Raw genomic sequence first — 22753 nt, forward strand, 5'->3', positions numbered from 1 at the left:
CAAAGCAGTGTAAGCTGTAACTCTCTGAAGTGAATGGAATCGTCAGAGAACAGCTTCTTGGAACGTTTCTTTCTGGGTGTTATTTCTGGTTATTTCACTTTTCGCCATAGTCTTCAATGCGTTGCAAAATATCACTTTTTCAGTTTTATAGGAACAGTGCTCAAACACTGCCTTATGACAAAAGAGGTATAAATCCCTGAGTGGAATGCACACATCACAAAGCAGTTTCTCAGAAAGCTTCTCTCCTGTTCTTATCTGGTAATGCTTCCTATTTCCCCACAGGCCGAAATGTGCACAAAATGTCCCCTCGCAGTCCGTCCAAAATGCAGTTTCAAAACTGTATAATAGAGAAAAAGTTTTATCTATGTGAGACGAATAGGCATATCTAACACAAAGCAGTTTCACAGAAAGCTTCTTTCCAGTTTTTGTCTGAAGATATTTCCGTTTAAACCATAGCCATGCATATACTCCCGAATGAGCCGTGGTAGCGTTTACACCAAATGGAGCTTGCCAATCCTCTATGAAAATAAAATTGTAACTCTCTGAGTGGAATGCACACGTCACAAAGCAGTTCCTCGGAATTCAACTCTCCAGTTTTTATCTGAAGATATTTCCTTTTTCACCATTAGCCTCGAAGCACTCCTGAATATCACTTCACAGATTAACTAAAAGCTTGTTAGAATACTGCTCAATGAAAACTGAAGCTTGACTGTGCGAGTGGAATTCATGTGACCCAGAACAGTTTCACAGAAAATTTCCATCTGGTTTCTGTCAGAGGGTACTTATTTTTCAGCACATTCTTAAGAGTGTTCCCAAATATCCTTTCTCTGTTTCCACAGAAACAGTGATTTCAAACTGCTCAATCCCATGTATGATTTCAATCTCTGAGATGAATACACACATCACAAAGCAGTTGCTCCAAAAGCTTTTCTCCAGTTTTCATCAGAGGACGTTTCTTTTCTCCAGACTAGCCTCTGGGCGCCACTTAATATCCCTTCATACATTCCTCAAAGACTTAGTTTCCAAACTGATTAATGTAGTGTAAGCAAGCTTTCACTCTCTGAAATGAGTGCACAGGTCAGAGAGCAGTTTGTTGGAACGTTTCTTTCTGGGTTTTATTTCAGGATATTTCACTTTTCGCCATAGTCTTCAATGCGCTGCACAATATCACTTTTTCAGTTTTACACGAACAGTGTTCAAACCCTGCCTTACAAGAAAAGTGGTAGAACTCCCTCAGTGGAATACAAACATCACAAAGCAGTTTCTCAGAAAGCTTCACTCCAGTTTTTACCTGAATATATATACTATTATCCCACAGACCTGAATGTGCTCCCAAATGTCACTTCATGAATCCATCCATGACGCAGTTTCAAAACTGCGTAATAGGAAGAAAGCTTTATCTATGTGAGATGAATAGAGGTATCTATCACTAAGCAGATTCACAGAAAGCTTCTTTCCATTTTTTGTTTGTGGAGAGTTCCTTTTTCACCATACTCGTCCATATACTTCTGAATGCAACCTGATACCTTTTTCTGCAAACAGAATTACCCAATGCTCTAAGAGAAGAAAAGTATAACTCTGTGAGTGGAATGCACACATCACAAATCAGCTCCTCGGAAACCTTCTCTCCAGTATCTATCTGAAGATATTTCTATTTTCACTGAAAGCCTCAAAACGCTCTTGAGTATCCCTTAGCAGACTAACCTAAAACAGTGTTAGAATTATGCTCCATGAACACAGAAGCTTAACTGTGCAACTGTACTTCAAGTAACCTAGAGCAGTTTCACAGAAAGTTTCCGTCTGGTTTATATCAGAGGGTATGTCTTTTTAAGCATATTCTTGAGTGCGTTCGCAAATATCCTCTCTGAGTTTCCACAAAAACAGTGATTTCAAACTGCTCAGTCCGAAGATTGATTTATCTCTATGAGATGAATACACACATCACAAAGAAGCTGCTCTGAAAGCTTCTCTCCAGTTTTCATCAGAAGACGTTTTCTTTCTCACAAGAAGCCTAAGGGTGCTACTTAATATCCCTTCCCAGACTCCTAAATGACAGTTTCCAAATTGGGCAATGTAGTGTACTCTTTAAGTCTCTGAAATGAATGGACACGTCAGAGAGCAGTTTCTTGAAATGCTTCTTTCTCGGTTTTATTTAGGGATATTTCACTTTCCGCTTTAGCATTCAAAGCGCTTCAAGGCATCACTTTTTCAGTTTTACAGGAACAGTGTTCAAACACTGCGTTAGGAGAAAAGAGGTACAACTCCCTGCGTGGAATGCGCACATCACAAGGCAGTTTCTCAGAAAGCTTCTCTCCAGTTTTTATCTGAATTTATCTCCTATTTTCCTGTAAGCTTCAATATGCTTCGAATGTCCCTCCAGGAATCCGTTGTTGACCCAGTTTCAAATCTGCATAACAGAAGGAAAGTTTTATCTATGCGAGATGGGTAGACATATCTATCCCAAAGCAGTTTCGCAGAAAGTTTCTTTCCAGATTTTGTGTGAGGATATTTCCTTTTTCACCAGGGCTGTAAATATACTCCCGAATGTCCCCTTTTAGCTTTTTCTCCAAGCGGGATTCCCCAATCATCTATGAGAAGAAAAGTATAATTCTATGAATGGAATAAATGTGTAACAAAGCAGCTCCTCGGAAATCTCTCTAGTATCTATCTGAACATATTTCCGTCTTCACCGTAAGCCTCAAAGCATTCCCGAGTATCCCTCAGCTGACTAACGTAAAATAGTGTTAGAATACTACTTACTGAAAACAGAAGCTTAACTGTGGGAGTGGACTTCTCAGCTAGAAGAGTTTAACAGAAAGTTTGCTTCCTATTTTTATCGGAGGGTATTTGTTTTTCAGCATATTTTTCAGAGTGTGTCCTAATGTCCTTTCTCTGGTTCCACAGAAACTGATTTCAAACTGCTTAATCCAAGGAATGATTAAGTCTGTGAGATGAATACACAAATCACAAAGCAGTTGCTCCGAAAGCTTGTCTCTTGTTTTCATAGGAAGACATTTCCTTTCTCACCACAAGCCTCCAGGTGCCACTAAATATCCCTTCCCAGATTCCGCAAAGACAGAGTTTCCAAACTGGGCAATGCAGTGTAAGCTGTAACTCTCTGAAATGAATGCACACGTCAGAGAACAGCTTCTTGGAACGTTTCTTTCTGGGTGTTATTACCGGATATTTCACTTTTCCCCATAGTCTTCAATGCATTGCAAAATATCACTTTTTCAGTTTTATAGGAACAGTGCTCAAACACTGACTTATGAGAAAAGAGGTATAACTTCCTGAGTGGAATGTATACATCACAAAGCAGTTTCTCAGAAAACTTCTCTCCAGTTTTTACCCAAAGATATCTCCTATTTCCCCACAGGACTGGATGCGCTCCCGAATGTCCCTTTGCGAATCCGTCCATGATGCAGTCTCAAAACTGTGTAATAGGAAAAAACTTTTATCTCTGTGAGGTGAATGGACATCTCTATCACAAAGCAGTTTCACAGAAAGAATCTTTCCATTTTTTGTCTGAGGATATTTCCTTTTTCGCCATAGCTGCCCATATACTCCTGAATGTTTCCTGGTAGCTTTTTCTCCAAATGGGATTCCCCAATCTTCTGTTAGAAAAAAAGAATAAGTCTGTGAGTGGAATGCACACGTCCCAAAGAAGCTCCTCCGAAATCTTCTCTGCAGTATCTATCTGAAGACATTTCTGTTTTCAGCATAAGCCTCAAAGCGTGCCCCAGTGTTCCTTAGCTGACTAACCTAAAACGGCATTACAATACTTCTCAATGTAAACAGAAGTTTAACTGTGTGAGGGGACTTCACATGACCCAAAGCAGTTTCAGAGAAAGTTTTCTTCTGGTTTTTATCGGAGGGTATTTCTTTGTCATCATATTCGTAAGAGCATTCCCAATTGTCTTTCTCAGTTTCCACAGAAACTGTGATTTCACACTGCTCAATTGAAAGAATGATTTAACTCTATACGATGAATACACACAACACAAAGCAGTGGTTCCAAAAGCTTCTCTCCAGTTTTCAACAGAAGACGTTTCCTTTCTCATCACAAGCCTCCGGGTACCACTTAATATCCTTTCACAGATTCCTTAAAGACAGAGTTTCCAAACTCGGCAACATAGTTGTTTGGATGAATGGAGGCAAGGTGGCACACTTCCGTGTTCTTCATCACCAACTTTTCCTGCGTGCACGGAAATGCAGCTGGTGTCCGGGAAGGTGCAGACCAACCGGGCATGCGCCAGGTGACGTCAATCCCAAGAGACCAAGATTTATCTGGCTGCACCTATGGAATGCCCTCCGAAATGCCCGTGTCCCGCCTATTGCCCTCCCACTCACAGAAAAGCCGCTCCCAGCGAGCTCGCCGCACGGACTTCCTCAGCGCCCCCTCCTGTCGGAACTGCATCAGGAACTCCGCCCGAGAGCTCCACCGGGTGACTCTCTCAGCCTCCTTTGCCGGAGACTGACAGAGCTCACCCTCCACACCTTCTTCCCTGAAGCTAGGTGACCAAAAAATCGATTTGCAATTTTGCTCCTAGCCTTGCCTACTCGCTGGTTCTTTTGTGCCCACTCTGGTGGTCTTAGAAAAACAAATCCAGTGGTGCCAAAAACCCGGGAGGAGACCCCTCCTCAGGCCTCTAAGGATTGAGGAATCTCCTCCTGCTTCCACGCCACAGATGGACCAGGACCTGAGACCCGCTTCCCTCACTCTCATGGTCTCTCTGGGGTAAGTGCCCTTGTCTCCTCTTTACCTCCCTCGGCCAAAAATCCTGTGCAGGACCGAGGCCCACTTTTCAGCCCCCAAGTGGCTTGAGAGCCACCACGTGGCTCGGGAGACCCCTTCAGGATGGAGACGTCCGCCTGAAGGTAATCTCCACCTTGGCTCCATGAGCCTCCAGTCTATCTCTGGTGGTTCCACAGGACGCTTTGAAGCCAGGCAGAGATCCACTTCCATTTCCATTGTGTCCATTGTGTAAGTAAAGAGGAAACAAATGGGAAACCCCCAGTCCAAATTTCCAAAGAGCACCCCCTTAGGGTGCCTCCTAGCCAATTTAAAAACCTTACAGCTCGAACAAGAACTTAGGAGGAAGTGGTTAATTTTCCTTTCCACTGTGGCATGGCTCCAATACAAACTAGACAACCAGTCTCTGTGGCCACCAGAGGGCACCCTATATTGCAATGTTCTAATCGACCTCAGCAATTTCACTTCTCCTCCTCCCCATGTCCAGACTCCTCCTTCCTCCTCCTATCCACTAGTAATCCACTCGGTCCTGTGCCACATTCGGGACCCCCAACTGGCTGTCTTGAGTCCCCTATCTCTGCCCACACCTGCTCTAAGTGTCCTGCTGATGCCCCCACTCCTGCCCCACACCCTCCTACATTGTTAGCACCTTTGCGAGAGGTAGCTGGGGCACAGAGGGTGGTCAGAGTACATGTCCCTTTTTCACTGGCCGATCTTTCCAAAATTGAGATGCGTTTAGGTGATTTCTCACCTAATAGTACCATATACATAAAGCAATTTAGATACGTTTGTCAGGCCTATGACTTAACTCAGCATGACCTCCAGGTTATCCTAACCTCTACCCTAAACCCTGAGGAGCAGGAGTGCATCCTAGTGGCCGGCAGGCAGCACGCCAACCAACTACATTTAACTGATGCTGCCATTCCACTAGGGGAGCAAGCAGTCCCCTCGGCAGACCCAGACTGGGACTACCAAGTAGGCCAGCCTTGGTGCTGTAGGCGAGACGTAATGGTCCAGTGTTTGTTGGCTGGTATGCAAGCAGCCTCAAACAAAACTGTAAGTTTTAACAAATTAAAAGAAATTATTCAAAAACTGGAAGAAAATCCAGGCACATTCTTAAATAGGCTGACTGAGGTTCTAACCCAATATACCTGGTTAGATCTGGCCTCTCCCACAGGGGCCACCATTTTGGCGTCTTATTTCATTTCTCAATCAGCTCCTGACATTCGTAAAAAACTTCAAAAGGTAGAGGATGGTCCTCAGACACCAATACAAGACCTAGTTAAATTAGCCTTTAAGGTCTATAACTCCAGAGAGGAGATGGCTGAGGCACAGCGGCAGGTTCACCTCAAACAGAATGCACAGCTCCTAGCATCGGCTTTACAGCCCAGTCGTAACCCCAGACCAGAGAGCACACACCCCGCAGACTCCAAGGCTACAAAAGGAGCCTGCTATAAGTGCAGCAAGGCAAGACACTGTGCCAACAGGTGTCCACAATGCCCCCGAGTACCAACGCAGCCTTGCTATAAGTGCAAGGCATCAGGACATTGGGCCGGTGAATGTCCTAAACCTCGTCCACCAGCAACCCCCTGCCCTGCTTGCCAACAGGAAGGACACTGGAGGTCTGATTGCCCCACCCTGAGAACAGGTTCCACGTCTCAACGTGACCGCCTTTCACAGGATCCTGGGAGCTCCTTCCAGCTCCTACATCTGGACGATGACAACAGAAGGTGCCAAGACTCGGGGACCCCCATCACCCTTGCTGAGCCACGGGTAACTCTCCTTGTAGTGGGTAAGACAATTAATTTTTTAATCTACAGCGGGGCTACCTATTCTGTTTTGCCGTCCTTCACTGGATTGGATATTCCATCCAATATCTCTGTAGTAGGAGTGGATGGAAAGTCATCCACTCCACGAAAAACTCCACTCCTTAATTGCTGCCTGGCCAACAACTACTTTACGCACTCGTTCCTCCTTATACCCTCATGCCCTACCCCCTTACTAGGCCAAGACATCCTGAGCACCTTAAAGGTCTCCATATCCATTCCCACCAACCCATCCACTCCCCTTCAACCCCCTCACGACCTGTTGCTCATGCTTTGTGCAGGTGCACACACTCCTCCTATGTCGCCCCCACCCCCCATCTTCCCTATTTCTGTACACCCTCAAGTGTGGGACACTTCCACCCCGGTCATAGTGGCCCACCACCCACCAGTTCTTGTCAAGCTCAAAGATCCCACTCGTTTCCCAAACCGCTGCAAGTTCTCTCTCTCTCTGACAATTCTACAAGGTTTAAAGCCAATTATCACGCGACTACTTAGCCAACATATTCTTATCCGCACACATTCCCCCTGTAACACCCCAATATTTCCAGTCAAAGAAGCAGATGGAACGTATAGGTTAGTACAGGATCTTCGGCTAGTCAATGAGGCTATCCGTCCAACACACCCTGTAGTTCCCAACCCTTACACCCTTCTGTCCCATATCCCCACCAATTCTACTTATTTTACTGTGCTAGACCTTAAGGATGCTTTCTTTACCATACCCCTACACACAGACGGCCAGTTCCTTTTTGCTTTCACATGGGAAGACCCAGACACACATACCTCCACTCAATTGATGTGGACAGTCCTCCCACAAGGGTTCCGGGACAGCCCCTATTTCTTCCGTCAGGCCTTAGCAAAAGACCTTGCCTCCTGCCCACTCACTAATAGCAAAGTTCTGCAGTATATAGATGATCTCCTAATCTGTAGCCCTACCAAACAAGACTCTCTTCTAGACACTGCAACTCTCCTCAACCATTTAGGCTCACTAGGTTATAGAGTATCTAAACACAAGGCCCAAATTTCTTGCCAAACCGTCATATACTTAGGAATTGAATTCACCCAAACAACCTGGTCACTAACTACTGACCGTATGGCCCTAATACGAAACCTTCTTCCCCCTCAAGATGCAATAGAAGTTCAATCCTTCCTAGGTCTAATAGGCTTCTTCAGACATTGGATCCCCAATTTTGGAATCTTAGCCAAACCTTTATATGCCACAGTTAAAGAAACCCCACACAGGCCTTTGTCCAACCCCAAGTTAATCTCGACTCATTTCACCCGCTGAAAAGCTTGCCTTCTCTCACAACCCACTCTCTCACTGCCTGATTTCCAGCGTCCCTTCCAACTCTTTACAGATGAAAGGCAGAAAGTGGCAGTTGGTCTTTTAGCCCAGCCTGTCGGCAGCACCCACCACCCTGTGGCCTATCTATCCAAACAACTAGACCCAACTGTATAAGGCTGGCAAACCTGTCTGCATGCGTTAGCAGCGGCAGCCTGCCTGACCCAGGAAGCAAGAAAGCTCATTAGAGGCAGTAATCTAACAGTCCTCTCCACACACCGTCTCCAGGATCTCATCTCTCATAAAAGTATTAGCCACTTAACTCCATCCCGGCTCCAACTTTTCCATCTCTTATTCATAGAAGACCCCACTGTTACTTTAGAAGTTTGCTCCTCTCTAAATCAAGCCACTTTACTGCCAGACCCTCTTAAACCACCCCATACTAAACATTTTTGTCCTGAGGTCCTGGAGACTCAACCCCCCAGCCACCTACACTTGCATGACCGGCCCCTTCAGAATGCACAACTAACCCTATTTGTGGATGGCAGCTCCTTTATCAACCCTCAAGGAAACAGACAGGCAGGATATGCAGTATTTACCTCCTCCACAGTTTTAGAGGCAAAACCCCTACCACAAGGGACCACATCACAGCAGGCAGAACTCACTACACTAACCAAGGCACTCCTACTATCAAAAGGAAAAACAGTAAACATATACACAGATTCTAAATATGCTTTTCTAATTGCACACACCCATTCAGTCATCTGGAAAGAGAGAGGGTTTTAACCACCGGCAGTACCCCTATTATTAACAAAAACCAAATATGCAAACTACTAGATGCACTATCGGCACCTTCCAAGGTAGCCATTATACATTGCAAAGGTCACCAAACTTCATCTAACCCAGTAGCAGCTGGCAACAATTTCGCTGACGTCACTGCCAAGTCAGCCGCCAGATTTTCCACCCCTAAGCCTCCTTCTGTCTGTTTTATCTCCCCCCACTATGTCCCTAATTACACTCAGGAAGAAAAGGCTAAGCTATTACAAAATCCAACAGCCAAACTAATTACAGGTGACTGGATATATATTAATAACAAATTAGTCATTCCTGAAACACAACTCCATACCATTCTAACAGACATACATAATTCTTTATATATAGGACCCAAAGCCTTATACAATTTTCTAAATCCCCTCCTGCAGTGTCCAACACTACAAAAACACTTACTTACAATCAACCAGCAGTGCTCTATCTGCCTAAAGGCAAATCCTCAAGGCGCATTGCATAATCCCCAACCCAGCCATCAACTCAGAGGACACCAACCAGACGAAGATTGGCAAACTGATTTCACACATATGCCAAGACATAAAAAATTCAAATACCTCTTAACCCTCGTGGACACCTTTTCAGGGTGGATAGAGGCCTATCACACCACAGGAGAAACCGCTAACATTGTTGCCTCAATACTTACTGAACATTTGATCCCAAGGTTTGGCCACCCGGTCACCCTTCAATCCGACAACGGTCCAGCATTCATCTCCAAGGTAGTCCAACAGGTGGCAGCCCTCCTACACATCACCTGGAAACTCCACATCCCTTATAGACCTCAGTATTCTGGTAAGGTGGAAAAGGCTAATGGACTCATCAAACAACAGCTCACCAAACTCTCAATCGAAGCCTGGTAGTCTTGGCTAACTCTCCTTCCCTTAGCCCTGACCCAGCTGCGGGCAGCACCTCGAAGCCCAAGAGGCCTCAGTCCATTCTAATTAGTCTACGGACGGCCCCTAACCCTCCAGCAAATACCTTCCCTGTCCGCCCCTTTGGCAAACTACCTCCCATGTCTCATTCTTCTCAGACAACTCCTAAGACAACACGCTGAGTTAGCACACCCTCCTCCAATAGACGCCTACAACCCACATCTCTCCCTCAGTCCCGGAGACCAAGTATACATAAAAGATATCCAAGCCAAAGGCTTACAGCCCAGGTGGAAAGGCCCATACACTGTCCTCCTGTCTACACATACAGCAGCAAAACTCCTAGGACACATGCATTGGATTGATATTTCCCAGCTAAAAAGGGCCCCCACCGAGAACAATCAATGGACATCAGTTCAACTTTCCCCCACTCGCCTCAAACTTACAAAAGTTTCTTAACTATCTCATGCTCCCCGAACCCTGGTGCTTAGTTCGCTTTCTCACCATCTTCTACATAAACCTATCAGACTTTCAATACATAACCCCAGACCCATACCTGCCTCCAGACAATAGTCCAGAGCAGTGGTTTTCCCACCTCCTAACCCTCATCGAACATCTTCAGTGGCAGGGGACACACTGTGACTACACTGAAAATGAAGTCTCATTTCATACTTATATTGCTGTCTTACTCATACACTCAGACCTTTGCTAGTATAGCAATTTTTCGTCACTGAAACTTGGTCACAAGACAGCCAAACACACTCCATAGTACATAGTTTTGCCGGTTGTCCTCCTCAAGGCTGTCAAACTTCTCTCACCGTATATTTTATCCTAAGTAGCAGTCGGAGCAACAAAGACAGTGGATCCCATTGCTTCCTCTGTGCAGCTTTAGAAGGCCCCACCTTAGCAGCAGTCCCCCTGCCCATGGCCTTCAACACAACTGGTCAAACATCCCACAATTCACTCACACTCCAGGCGCCACTGTACCAAAATCCAAATAGCCCAATCCTCCCTTTTTGTTATTCAACCCTAAATTCATCCTGGTGTAATCCTACTCAGGTGCCCAATGGAGGCCAAACAGCCCCCATTGGAAGCTATTCCTAGTGCAAGGGGTCCCTTTCTAAACCTTTAACCAAACTGTCACAACTCAATCTCAATCTCTCTATGTCCCAGTATCCTTAGTGCCCAGCCTCACCCTGTATAGCAAGGCTGAACTAGCCGAACTGACACTGCAGCTACACCCTCCCTGCCAATTGCTTACAAAAACGGGCTGTTTTCCTCCCTCTAGTTATTGGAATCTCCCTAGCCTCCTCTCTGGTAGCATCTGGTCTTGGAATCGCAGCCCTTGCTTATTCACTCCAGTCAGACAAAGCTACACAAGCTCGAATACAGAAAGGCATAGAAGCTTCAGCTGCAAGCCTGGCCTCCCTGCAGGTCCAAATTACCTCAATAGCCCAAGTAGCTGCCCCAAACAGGCGAGCCCTAGACTTGCTTACAGCTGAAAAAGGAGGCACTTGTCTCTTCCTTGGAGAAGAGTGCTGCTATTATGTTAATGAGTCAGGCCTAGTAGACACTAACATTCAAACCTTCAATAAAATAAAAACTGAAATACAGAACCTTAATACCCCAACCTTGCCAGGACCATCCTTCTGGGTTTTGCCCATATTCCAACAAATGCTTCCATTCCTCATTCCTATACTAATATTGTGCCTTATTTTACGTTTTGCCCCCATTTTGATCAAGTTTCTCCCTGCCAAGATTCAAGAAATCACTCACGTGACCTTCAACCAAATGCTTCTTCATCTGTACGTCCAAATACCAACCATAGGCCCCGACCTTAACGACGCCCCTTAACAGCAGGAAGTAGCCAGACAGACCACGGTGCCCCTTATCACTATTATCAATAAAAGCATGGACTGTTTGGACGAATGGAGGCAAGATGGAGCACTTCCGGGTTCTTCATCACACACTTTTCCCGCGCGCAAAAATGCAGCCGGCACCCGGGAAGGTGTACATCAGCCAGCCATGCGCCAGGTGACGTCAATCTGAAGAGACCAAGATTTACCTGGCCGCACCTATGGAACACCCCTCGACACGCCCGTACCCTGCCTATTGCCCTCCGACTCCCAGAAAAGCCGCACCCGGTGAGCGCACCGCGTGGACTTCCTCAGCGCCCCTCCTGTCGGGACTGTATCAGGAACTCCGCCGAGAGCTCCACCAGATGACTCTCTTGACCTCCTTTGCGGAGGCCGACAGACCTCACCTTCCACACCTTCTTCCCTGAAGCTAGGTGACAAAAAATCAATTCACAGTTTTGCTCCTAGCCTTGCCTACTCGCTGGTTCTTTTGTGCCTGCTCTGGTTGTCTTAGAAAAACAAATCAGTAGTGTGAGCTTTAACTCTGTGAAATCAATGCACACGTCAGAGAGCAGTTCCTTGGAATGCTTCTTTCTGGGTTTTAATTCTGGATATTTCACTTTTCGCCATAGTCTTCAATGTGCTCAAAAGTATCACTTTTTCACTTTTACCGGAATGGTGTTCAAACGCTGCCTTATGAGAAAAGAGGTATAATGTCCTGAGTGGAATGCACACACCACAGAGCAGTTTCTCAGAAAGTTTCTCTCCAGTTTTTATCTGAAGATATCTCCTATTTCCCCACAGGCCTGAGGGAGCTCCCGAATGTCTCTGCGTGAATCCGTCCATGACACAGTTTCAACACTGTGTAATAGAAGGAAAACTTTATCGATGTGAGATGAATAGAGGTATGTATCACAAAGCAGATTCACTGAAAGTTTCTTTCCAGTTTTTGTGTGAGGATATTTACATTTTACCCATTGCAGTTCATATACCACGAATGTCCTCTGGTCACTTTTTCTCCAAACGGTATTCCCCAATCCTCTATGAGAAGAAAAGTATAACTCTGTGAGTGGTATGCACACATCACAAAGCAGCTGCTCGGAAATCTTCTCTCCAGTATCTATCTGAAGATATTTCCGTTTTCACTGTAAGCCTCATAGCGCTCCTGAATATCCCTTAGCTGACTAACCTAAAACAGTATCAGAATACTGCTCAATGAAAACACAAGCTTAACTGTGCAAGTGGACTTCACATGACCTAGAGTAGTTTCACAGAAAGTTTCCTACTGGTTTTTATCGGAAGTTAACCCTTTTTCAGCATATTTGTATTACCATTTCCAAATGTCCTTTCTCATGTTCCACAGAGTCTGCTTTCAAACTGCTCAACTGAAAGAATGATTTACTTCTGTGAGATGAATACACATATCACAAAGCAGTTCCTCCAAAAGCTTCTATCCAGTTTCCATTGGAAGATGTTTCCTTCTCACGTCAAGCCTCTGGGCGCCACTTAATATTCCTTCACAGATTCCTCAAAGACAGAGTTTCCAAACTGGGCGATGTAGTGAAAGCTTTAACTCACTAAAATGAAAGCAAATGTCAGAGAGCAGTTTCTTAGAACTCTTCTTTCTGGGTTTCCTTTCAGGATATTTCAGTTTTCGCCATAGTCTTCAATGTGCAGTGAAATATCACTTTTTCAGTTTTACAGGATCAGGGTTCACACACTACCTTATGAGATAGGAGGTAAAGTTCCCTGAATGGAATACACACATCATAAAGCAGATTTCAGAAAACCTTTCTTCAGTTTTTATTGAAAGATATTTTCTATTTCCCCACATGCCTGAATGAAATATCCTGTCACGAATCCATCCATGATGCAGTTTCAAAACTGCGTATTAGGAAGAAAGTTTTATCTTTGTCAGACGAGTAGACATATCTATCACAAAGCAGTTTCACAGAAAGCTTCTTTCCACTTTTTGTCTGATGATACTTCCTTTGTCACCATAGCCTTTCATATACTCGCGAATGTCTCCTGGTAGACGTTTCTCCAAACTGGATTCCCCAATCCTCCCTGAGAAGAAAAGCGTAACTCTGTGGATAGAATGCATACATCACAAAGCAGCTCCTCGGGAAACTTTTCTGCAGTTTTTATCTGACGATATTAACTTTCTCACCTCAAATCTCAAAGCGCTCCCAAATATCACTTTGCAAACTGAACAAAAATAGTGTAATAATACTGCTCAATGAAAACAGAAGATTAACTGTGTGAGTGGACTTCTCGTGACCTAAAGAAGATTCACAAGAAGTTTCCTTCTGGGTTTTGTGGGAGGGTATTTCTTTTTCAGCATATTCTTAAGAGCTTTCAGAAATGTCCATTCTCAGGTTCCACAGAAACAGTGATTTCAAACTATTCACTACAGACAATGATTTAACTCTATGAGATGAATACACACATCACAAAACAGTTTCTCCAAAAGCTTCTTTCCAGTTTTTATCGGAAGACGTTTTCCTTCTCACCTCAAGCCTTCAGACGCCACTGCAATTTCCCTTGACAGATTCCTCAAAGACAGAGTTTCCAAATTGGGCAATGTAGGGAAAGCTTTAACTCTCTGAAATGAATGCAAACGTCAAAGAGCAGTTTCTTGGAACGCTTCTTTTTGAGTTTTATTTCAGGATATTTCACTTTTGGCCATAATCTTCAATGCGCTGCACAATATCACTTTTTCAATATTACACAAACAGTGTTCAAACACTGCCTTATGAGAAAAGTGGAAGAACTCCCTCAGTGGAATACACACATCACAAAGCAGTTTCTCAGAAAGCTTCACTCCAGTTTTTATCTGATGATGTTTACTTATACCCCACAGATCTGAATGTGCTCCCGAATGTCACTTCACAAATCCATCCATGACACAGTTTCAAAACTGCGTAATAGAAAGAAAGCTTTATCTATGTGAGATGAATAGAAGTATCTATCACAGAGCAGATTCATAGAAAGCTTCTTTCCATTTTTTGTTTGTGGAGATTTCCTTTTTCACCGTACTCGTCCATATACTTCCGAATGCAACCTGATACCTTTTTCTCCAAACAGAATTACCCAAAGCACTGAGAGAAGAAAAGTATAACTCTGTGAGTGGAATGCACACATCACAAATCAGCTCCTCGGAAACCTTCTCTCCAGTATCTATCTGAAGATATTTCCATTTTCACTGAAAGCCTCAAAACTCTCCTACATATCCCTTAGCAGACTAAACTTAAACAGTGTTAGAATTCTGCTCCATAAAAACAGAAGCTTATCTGTGTGACTGTACTTCAGGTAACCTAGAGCAGTTTCACAGAAAGTTTCCTACTGGTTTATAACGGAGGGTATGTCTTTTTCAGCATATTCTTCAGAGCGTTCGCAAACGTCCTCTCTGAGTTTCCACAGAAACAGTGACTTCAGACTGCTCAATCCAAAGAATTATTTAACTCTATGAGATGAATACACACATCACAAAGAAGCTGCTCTGAAAGCTTCTCTCCAGTTTTCATCGGAAGACGTTTCCTTTCTCACAACAAGTCTATGGGCGCTACTTAATATCCCTTCACAGACTCCTCAACGACAGAGTTTCCAAACTGGGAAATGTAGTGTATGTTTTAAGTCTCTGAAATGAATGGACACATCAGAGAGCAGTTTCTTGAAATGCTTCTTTCTGGGATTTATTTCAGGATATTTCAATTTTCGCTTTAGTCTTCAATGCGCTTCAAAGTATGACTTCTTCAGATTTACAGAAGCAGTGTTCAAACACTGCCTTATGAGAAAAGAGGTATAACTCCCTGAGTGGAATGCACACATCACAAATCAGTTACTCACAAAGCTTCTCTCCAGTTTTTATCTGATGTTATTTCCTACTTCCCCGCAGGCCTCAATGTGCTCCCGAAGGTCCCTTCGCGAATGCATTGGTGATGCAGTTTCAAACCTTCGTAATAGACAGAAGGTTTTATGTATGTGAGATGAATAGACATATCTATCACAAAACAGTTTCACAGAAAGCTTCTTTCCAGTTTTTGTCTGAGGATATTTTATTTTTCATCATACCAGTCCATATACCCCCGAATGTCCCCTGGCAGCTTTTTCTACAAACGGAATTCCCCAATCATCTGGGAAAAGAAAAGTGTAACTCAGTGAGTGGAATGCACACTTCACAAAGCAGCTCCTCAGAAATCTTATCTCCAGTATCTACCTGAAGATATGTCCGTTTCACCGTAAGCCTCAAAGCACTCCCTAGGAACCCTTAGCTGACCTAGCTAAAAGAGTGTTTGAATACTGCTCAATGAAAACAGAAGTTTAACTGTGCGAGTGGACTTCACGTGACTTAGAGTAGTTTCACAGAGTGTTTCCTTGTCTTTATGATTGGAGGGTATTTCTTTTTCAATACATTCTTAAGAGCATTTCCAAATGTCCTTTCACAGGTTCCACAGAAACAGTGATATCAAACTGCTCAATCCAAAGAATGATTTAACACAATGGAATGATTACACACATCACAAAGCAGTTGCTCCGAAAACTTCTCTCCAGTTTTCATTGGAAGACATTTCTTTTCTCACCACAAGCCCAGGGGAACAGCTTATTATCCCTTCACAGATACCTCAAAGACAGAGTTTCCAAACTGGACAATGCAGTGTAACCTTTAACTCTCTGAAATGAATGCCCATGTCAGAGAGGAGTTTCTTGGAACCCTTCTTTCTTGGTATTTTTTTTCAGGATATTTCACATTTCACCATAGTCTTCAATTCACTGCAAAATATCACTTTGTCAGTTTTGCAGGAAAAGTTTTCCAACACTGCCTTATGAGAAAAGAGGTATAACTCCCTGTGTGGAATGCACACATCAAAGGGCAGTTTCTCAGAAAGCTTCTCTGCAGTTTTTATCTGAAGACATCCCCTATTTCACCGTACGCATGGATGTGCTCCCGAATATCTGTTCACGAATCCATCCATGATGCAGTGTCAAAACTACGTGATAGAAAGAAAGGTTTATCTGTGTGAAATGAATGGACATATCTAACAAAAAGCAGTTTCACAGAAGTCTTCTTTCCAGTTTTTGTCTCAGGATATTACCTTTTTCACCATAGCCGTCCATATATTCCAGAATCCCCTGGTAGCGTTATTCTCCAAATGGGATTCCCTGGTGCTCTATGAGAAGAAAAGTAAAACTCTGTGAGTGGAACCCACATGTCACAAAGTAGCTCTCAGAAATCTTCTCTCCAGTATCTATCTGAAGATATTTACGTTTTCACTGAAAGCCTCAAAGCACTCCCGAGTATCCCTTAGCTGACTAACCTAAAACAGGATAAGAATACTGCTCAGTGAATACAGAAGCTAAACTGTGTGAGTGGACTTCACGTGACCTAGAGTGGTTTCACAGAAAGTTTCCTTATGGTTTTCACTGGAGTATATTTCTTTTACAGCATATTCTTCAGAGTGTTCCCAAATGTCCTTTCTCATGTTCCACAGAAACAGTGATATCAAACTGCTCGATCCAAAGAATGATTTAACTCTATGAGATGAATACGCACATCACAAAGCAGTTGCTCCGAAAGCTTGGCTCCAGTGTTCATCAGAAGACGTTTTTTCTTCAGGACTAGCCTCTGGACACCACTTAATATCCCTTCATACATTCCTCAAAGACTTAGTTTCCAAACTGATCAATGTAGTGTAACCTTTCCCTCTCTGAAATGAGTGCACACGTCAGAGAACAGTTTGTTGGAACGTTTCTTTCTGGGTTTCATTTCAGGATAATTCACTTTTCACCATAGTCTTCAATGCACTGCAAAATATTACTTTTTCAGTTTTACACAAACAGTGTTCAAATACTGTCTTATGAGAAAAGTGGAAGAACTCCCTCAGTGGAATACACACATCACAAAGCAGTTTCTCAGAAAGCTTCACTCCAGTTTTTATCTGATGATATTTACTATTACCCCACAGACCTCAATGTGCTCCCAAATGTCACTTCACGAATCCATCCATGACGCAGTTTCAAAACTGTGTAATAGAAAGAAAGCTTTATCTATGTGAGATGAATAGAGGTATCTATCACTAAGCAGATTCACAGAAAGCTTCTTTCCATTTTTTGTTTGTGGAGATTTCCTTTTTCACCATACTCGTCCATATACTTCCGAATGCAACCTGATACCTTTTTCTGCAAACAGAATTACCCAGTGCTCTGAGAGGAGAAAAGTATAACTCTGTGAGTGGAATGCACACATCACAAATCCGCTCCTTGGAAACCTTCTCTCCAGTATCTATCTGAAGATATTTCCATTTTCAATGAAAGCCTCAAAACGCTCTTGAGTATCCCTTAGCTGACTAACCTAAAACAGTGTTAGAATTCTGCTCCGGGAAAACAGAACCTTAACTGTGTGACTGTACTTCAAGTAATGTACAGCAGTTTCACAGAAAGTTTCCTTCTGGTTTATATCAGAGGGTATGTCTCTTTCAGCATATTCTTGAGAGCGTTTGAAAATGTCCTTTCTGAGTTTCCACAGAAACAGTGATTTCAGACTGCTCAATCCAAATAATTATTTAACTCTACGAGTTGAATACACACTTCACAAAGAAGCTGCTCCAAAAGCTTTTCTCCAGAATTCATCAGAAGACGTTTCCTTTCTCACAACAAGCCTATGGGCGCTACTTAATATCCCTTCACAGACTCCTCAATGATAGAGTTTCCAAACTGAGCACTGTAGTGTACGCTTTAAGTCTCTGAAATGAATGGACACGTCAGAGAGCAGTTTCTTGAAATGCTTCTTTCTGGGTTTTATTTCAGGATATTTCACTTTTCACTTTAGTCTTCAAGGCACTTCAAAGTATGACTTTTTCAGATTTACAGAAACAGTGTTCAAACACTGCCTTAGGAGAAAAGAGGTATAACACCCTGAGTGGAAGGCGCACATCACCAAACAGTTTCTCTGAAAGCTTCTCTCCAGTTTTTATCTGAATTTATCTCCTATTTCCCCACAGGCTTAAGTGTGCACTCAATGTCCCTTCAGGAATCCATCGTTGATGCAGTTGCAAATCTGTGTAACAGAAGGAAAGTTTTATCTATGCGAGATGAGTAGGCATATTTACACCAAAACAGTTTCGCAGAAAGTTTCTTTCCAGATTTTGTCTGAGGATATTTCTTTTTTCACCAGGGCTGTAAATATACTCCCGAATGTCCCTTTTTAACTTTTTCTCCAAGCGGGATTCCCCAATCATCTATGAGAAGAAAAGTATAATTCTGTGAACGGAATGTATGTGTCACAAAGCAGCTCCTCGGAAATCTTAACTCCAGCATCTATCTGAAGATATTTCCGTCTTCACCATAAGCCTCAAAGTGTTCCCAAGTATCCCTTAGTTGACTAACGTAAAATAGTGTTAGTATACTACGTACTGAAAACAGAAGCTTAACTGTGGGAGTGGACTTCCCATGACCTAGAAGAGTTTCACAGAAAGTTTCCTTCTCATTTTTATCGGAGGGTATTTGTTTTTCAGCATAATTTTAAGAGTGTGCCCTAATGTCTTTTCTCATGTTCCACAGAAACAGTGATTTCAAACTGCTTCTTCCAAAGAATGATTAAGTCTGTGAGATGAATACACACATCACAAAGCAGTTGCTCCAAAATCTTGTCTCAAGTTTCATAGGAAGACGATTCCTTTCTGACCACAAGCCTCCGTGCGCCACTTAATATCCCTTCCCAGATTCCTCAAAGACAGAGATTCCAAACTGGGCAAAGCAGTGTAACTGTAACTCTCTGAAATGAATGCACACGTTTTCACTTTTCGCCATAGTCTTCAATGCGCGGCAAAATATCACTTTTTCTGTTTTATCAGAACAGTGCTCAAATACTTACTTATGAGAAAAGAGGTAAAACTTCCTGAGTGGAATGCACACATCACAAAGCAGTTTCTCAGAAAGTTTCTCTCCAGTTTTTATCGGAAGATATCTCCTATTTCCCCACAGGCCTGAATGTGTTCCCGAATGTCCCTTCGCGAATGCGTCGGTGATGCAGTTTCAAAACTGCATAATAGAGAGAAGTTTTTATGTATGTGAGATGAGTAGACATATCTGGTTTTCATCTGAGGATATATCCTTTCTCACCATAAGCTTCATTGCGCCAAGAAGTATCCCATTGCAGATTTCAAGAAAACTGTGTTAGCACAGAGATCACTGAAGAGAAACGTGCAACTCTGTGAGTTGCATTCACACGTCACAATGCAGTTTCTCAGAACGCTTCTTTCCAGTTTTGATCTGAGGATATTTCCTTTTTCACCATAGCCCTCAATGAGCTCCCTAATATCACTTTGCAGAATCCACGACAACAGTGTTAGCAAACTGTTACAAGAAGGGAAGGGTGAAACTCTGTGTGATGAATTCACACATCACAAAGCAATTTCTCAGAAAGCTTCTTTCTAGTTATTATATGAGGATATTTCTGCTTTCACTGTGGCCCTGAATGCGCTCCCTAGTATCACTTTGCAGATTCCATGCTAACAATGATAGCAAACTGCTTCATTAAGACAAAGTTATATCTTGGTGAGATGAATTCACATATCATAAAGAAGTTTCTCAGAACGCTACTTTCTAGTTTTTATTTGAGGATATTTCCTTTGTCACTGGAAGCTTCCTGGCGCTAAGAAATATCCCAATGCAGATTTCAAGAAAACACTGTTAGCACACGGATCAATGAAAAGGAAAGTGTAGCTCTGTGAGTTGCATTCACATGTCACAATGCAGTTTCCCAGAAGGCTTCTTTCCAGTTTTGATCTGAGGATATTTCCTTTTTCACCATAGCCGTCCAAGGGCTCCCAAATATCACTTTGCCAGTTCCACAGGAACAGTCTTGGCGAGTGACTTCATGAGGAGAAAGGTGTAACTCTGTGAGATGAATTCACAGATCACAAAGAAGTTTCTCAGAAAGCTTCTTTCTCATTTTGATCAGAGGATATTTCCTTTGGCACTATAGTCTTCAAAGGGATCCGAAATACCAGTTCTCAGATTCCACAAAAACAGGGCTAGCCAACAACTCCACGAAATACAGGTGTAACTCAGGGGGTTGAACACACACATCAACAAGCGATTTCTCACAAACTTCTTTTTTTTTTCAGATGAGGTTATTTGTGGTCTCGGAGCGCCACCTTGTGTCTTATTGCAGATTGTGCGAAAACTCTGTTAGCAACCTTCTCAATGAAAACAATGATCTAACTCTGTGGGCTGAATTCACTCACAACAAAGAAGTTTCTCAGAAGGCTTCTCTACAGATTTGTCTGAGGATATTTTATTATTCAGCATGGAATTCAACGATATCCAAGACATCACTTGTGAGATTCCACAAAATCAGTGCTAGCAAACTCCTCCATGAAAGAGTGGTGTAACACTGTGAAATGAATTCACACATCACAAAGCAGTTTCTCAGATACCTTCATTCCGTGTTTTCACGGACGATATTCCTTTGTCACCGTCAGCTGCATAGCGTTAAGAAGTATCCCATTGCAGATTTCAAGGAAACTGTGTTAGCAAACTGATCACTGAAGAGAAAAGTATAACTCTGTGAGTTACATTGACACATCGCAATGTAGTTTCTGAGTATGCTTCTTTCTAGTTTTGATCTGAGGATATTTCCTTTTTCACCATAGCCCTCAATGAGCTCCCTAATATCACTTTGCAGAATCCACAACAACAGTGTTATCAAACTGTTACAAGAAGGGAAGGGTGAAACTCTGTGTGATGAATTCACACATCAGAAAGCAATTTCTCAGAAAGCTTCTTTCTAGTTTTTCTCTGAGGATATTTCCTTTTTCACTACAGGCCTCAAAAGGCTGCCAAATATCCCTTGACAGAGCCCACAAAAACTGTGGTAACAAACTGCTCAATGAAAAGAACAGTTTAACTCTGTGAGATGCACTCGCATAACACAGTGCAGTTTCTCACATAGTTTCTTTCTAGTTTGCATCGGAGGATATTTCCTTTTTCATTCTAGGCCTCATAGTGCTGACAAATATCCCTCCGCAGATTTCAGGAAAACAGTGTCAGCAAACTGCTCCCTGAAAAGAGAGGTGTAACTCTCTGAGATGAATTCACACATCACAAAGAACTTTCTCAGAAAGCTTCTATCCAGTTTTTACCCGTGGATATTTCTTTTGTCAGTGCAGGCTTCATTGCGATCTAAAATATCCCATCTCAGATTCCCCAAAAATAGTGCTGACAAGCTGCTCTATGATAAGAAAGTGTATCTCTGTGAGATGAATTCACATATAACAATGCAGTTTCTCAGACACTTTCTGTCTAGTTTTCCTCTGAGTGTATTTCCTTCGCCACTATAATCTTCAAAGTGCTCCCAAACATCCTATTGCAGTTTCCACGAAAACAGTGTTAGCAGGCTGCTGCTGGAAAAGAACAGTGTAACTCTGTGAGATGTACTCACACATCACAAAGAACTTTCTCAGAAATCTTCCATCCAGTTTTTATCTGAGGACAAATCCTTTGTCACCCCAGGCTTCATTGTGCTAAGAAATATCCCATTGTAGATTCCACGAAAACTGTCTTAGCAAGCTGCTCCATGAAGAGCACAGTGTAACTCTGTGAGATGCATTCCCACATCACAATGGAGTTTCTCAGAAAGCTTCTTTCTGCTTTTTATCTGAGGATATGTCCTTTTTCACATAGGCCTCAATGCATTCCCAAATATCCCTTTGCAAATTCCACGAAAACAGTGTGAGCAAACGGCTTCATGCAGAGAAAGGTGTAATTCTGTGAGACGAATTCAAACATCCCAAAGAAGGCTCTCAGAAAGCTTCTTTCCAGTTTTTATCTGAGGATATTTCCGTTGTCAGTGTAGGCTTCAAACCGATCTAAAATATCCCATCTCAGATTCCCCAAAAATAGTGCTAACAAACTGCTCCATGATAGGAAAGTGCATCTCTGGGATGTGGATTCACACATCACAAAGCAGTTTCTCAGAAGTCTTCTTTTTGGTTTTTATCTGAGGATATTTCCTTTGCCCCAAAGGTTTCAATGCGCTCCCAAACATCTTAATACAGTTTCCACGGAAAGAGTGTTAGCAGACTGCTGTATGAAAAGAACGGTGTAACTCTGTGAGGTGAAGTTCCACATCACAAAGCAGTTTCTCAGAAAGCTTTCTTTCTAGGTTTTATCTGATGATATTTCCTTTTTCACTATCGGCCTCAAAGTGCTTCCAAATATCCCTTGGCAGAGACCACAAAAACTGTGGTAACAAACTGCTCAATGAAAAGAACAGTTTAACTCTGTGAGATGCACTTGCATAACACAACCCAGTTTCTCAGATAGCTTCTTTCTAGTTTTTA

The 22753-nt window shown here is 42.8% G+C and overlaps 1 long non-coding RNA gene across 2 annotated transcripts; it reads left to right on the forward strand.

The window, feature by feature from the left end:
- Positions 1-5617: 5617 nt before the first annotated feature.
- Positions 5618-11580, forward strand: LOC117063876. 2 transcript variants are annotated; one of them, XR_004429141.1, is made up of 4 exons: positions 5618-5783; positions 6434-6545; positions 9348-9402; positions 11311-11580. It is a non-coding gene; the product is annotated as an uncharacterized LOC117063876 (long non-coding RNA). The 2 variants fall into 2 exon arrangements; XR_004429140.1 differs by lacking the exon at positions 11311-11580 and having other exon boundaries at positions 5624-5783; positions 9348-9528.
- The last annotated feature ends 11173 nt before the right edge of the window (positions 11581-22753 follow it).

The sequence above is a fragment of the Trachypithecus francoisi genome, unplaced genomic scaffold (assembly GCF_009764315.1).
Source record: "Trachypithecus francoisi isolate TF-2019V2 unplaced genomic scaffold, Tfra_2.0 Lachesis_group19, whole genome shotgun sequence".
NCBI lineage: Eukaryota > Metazoa > Chordata > Mammalia > Primates > Cercopithecidae > Trachypithecus > Trachypithecus francoisi.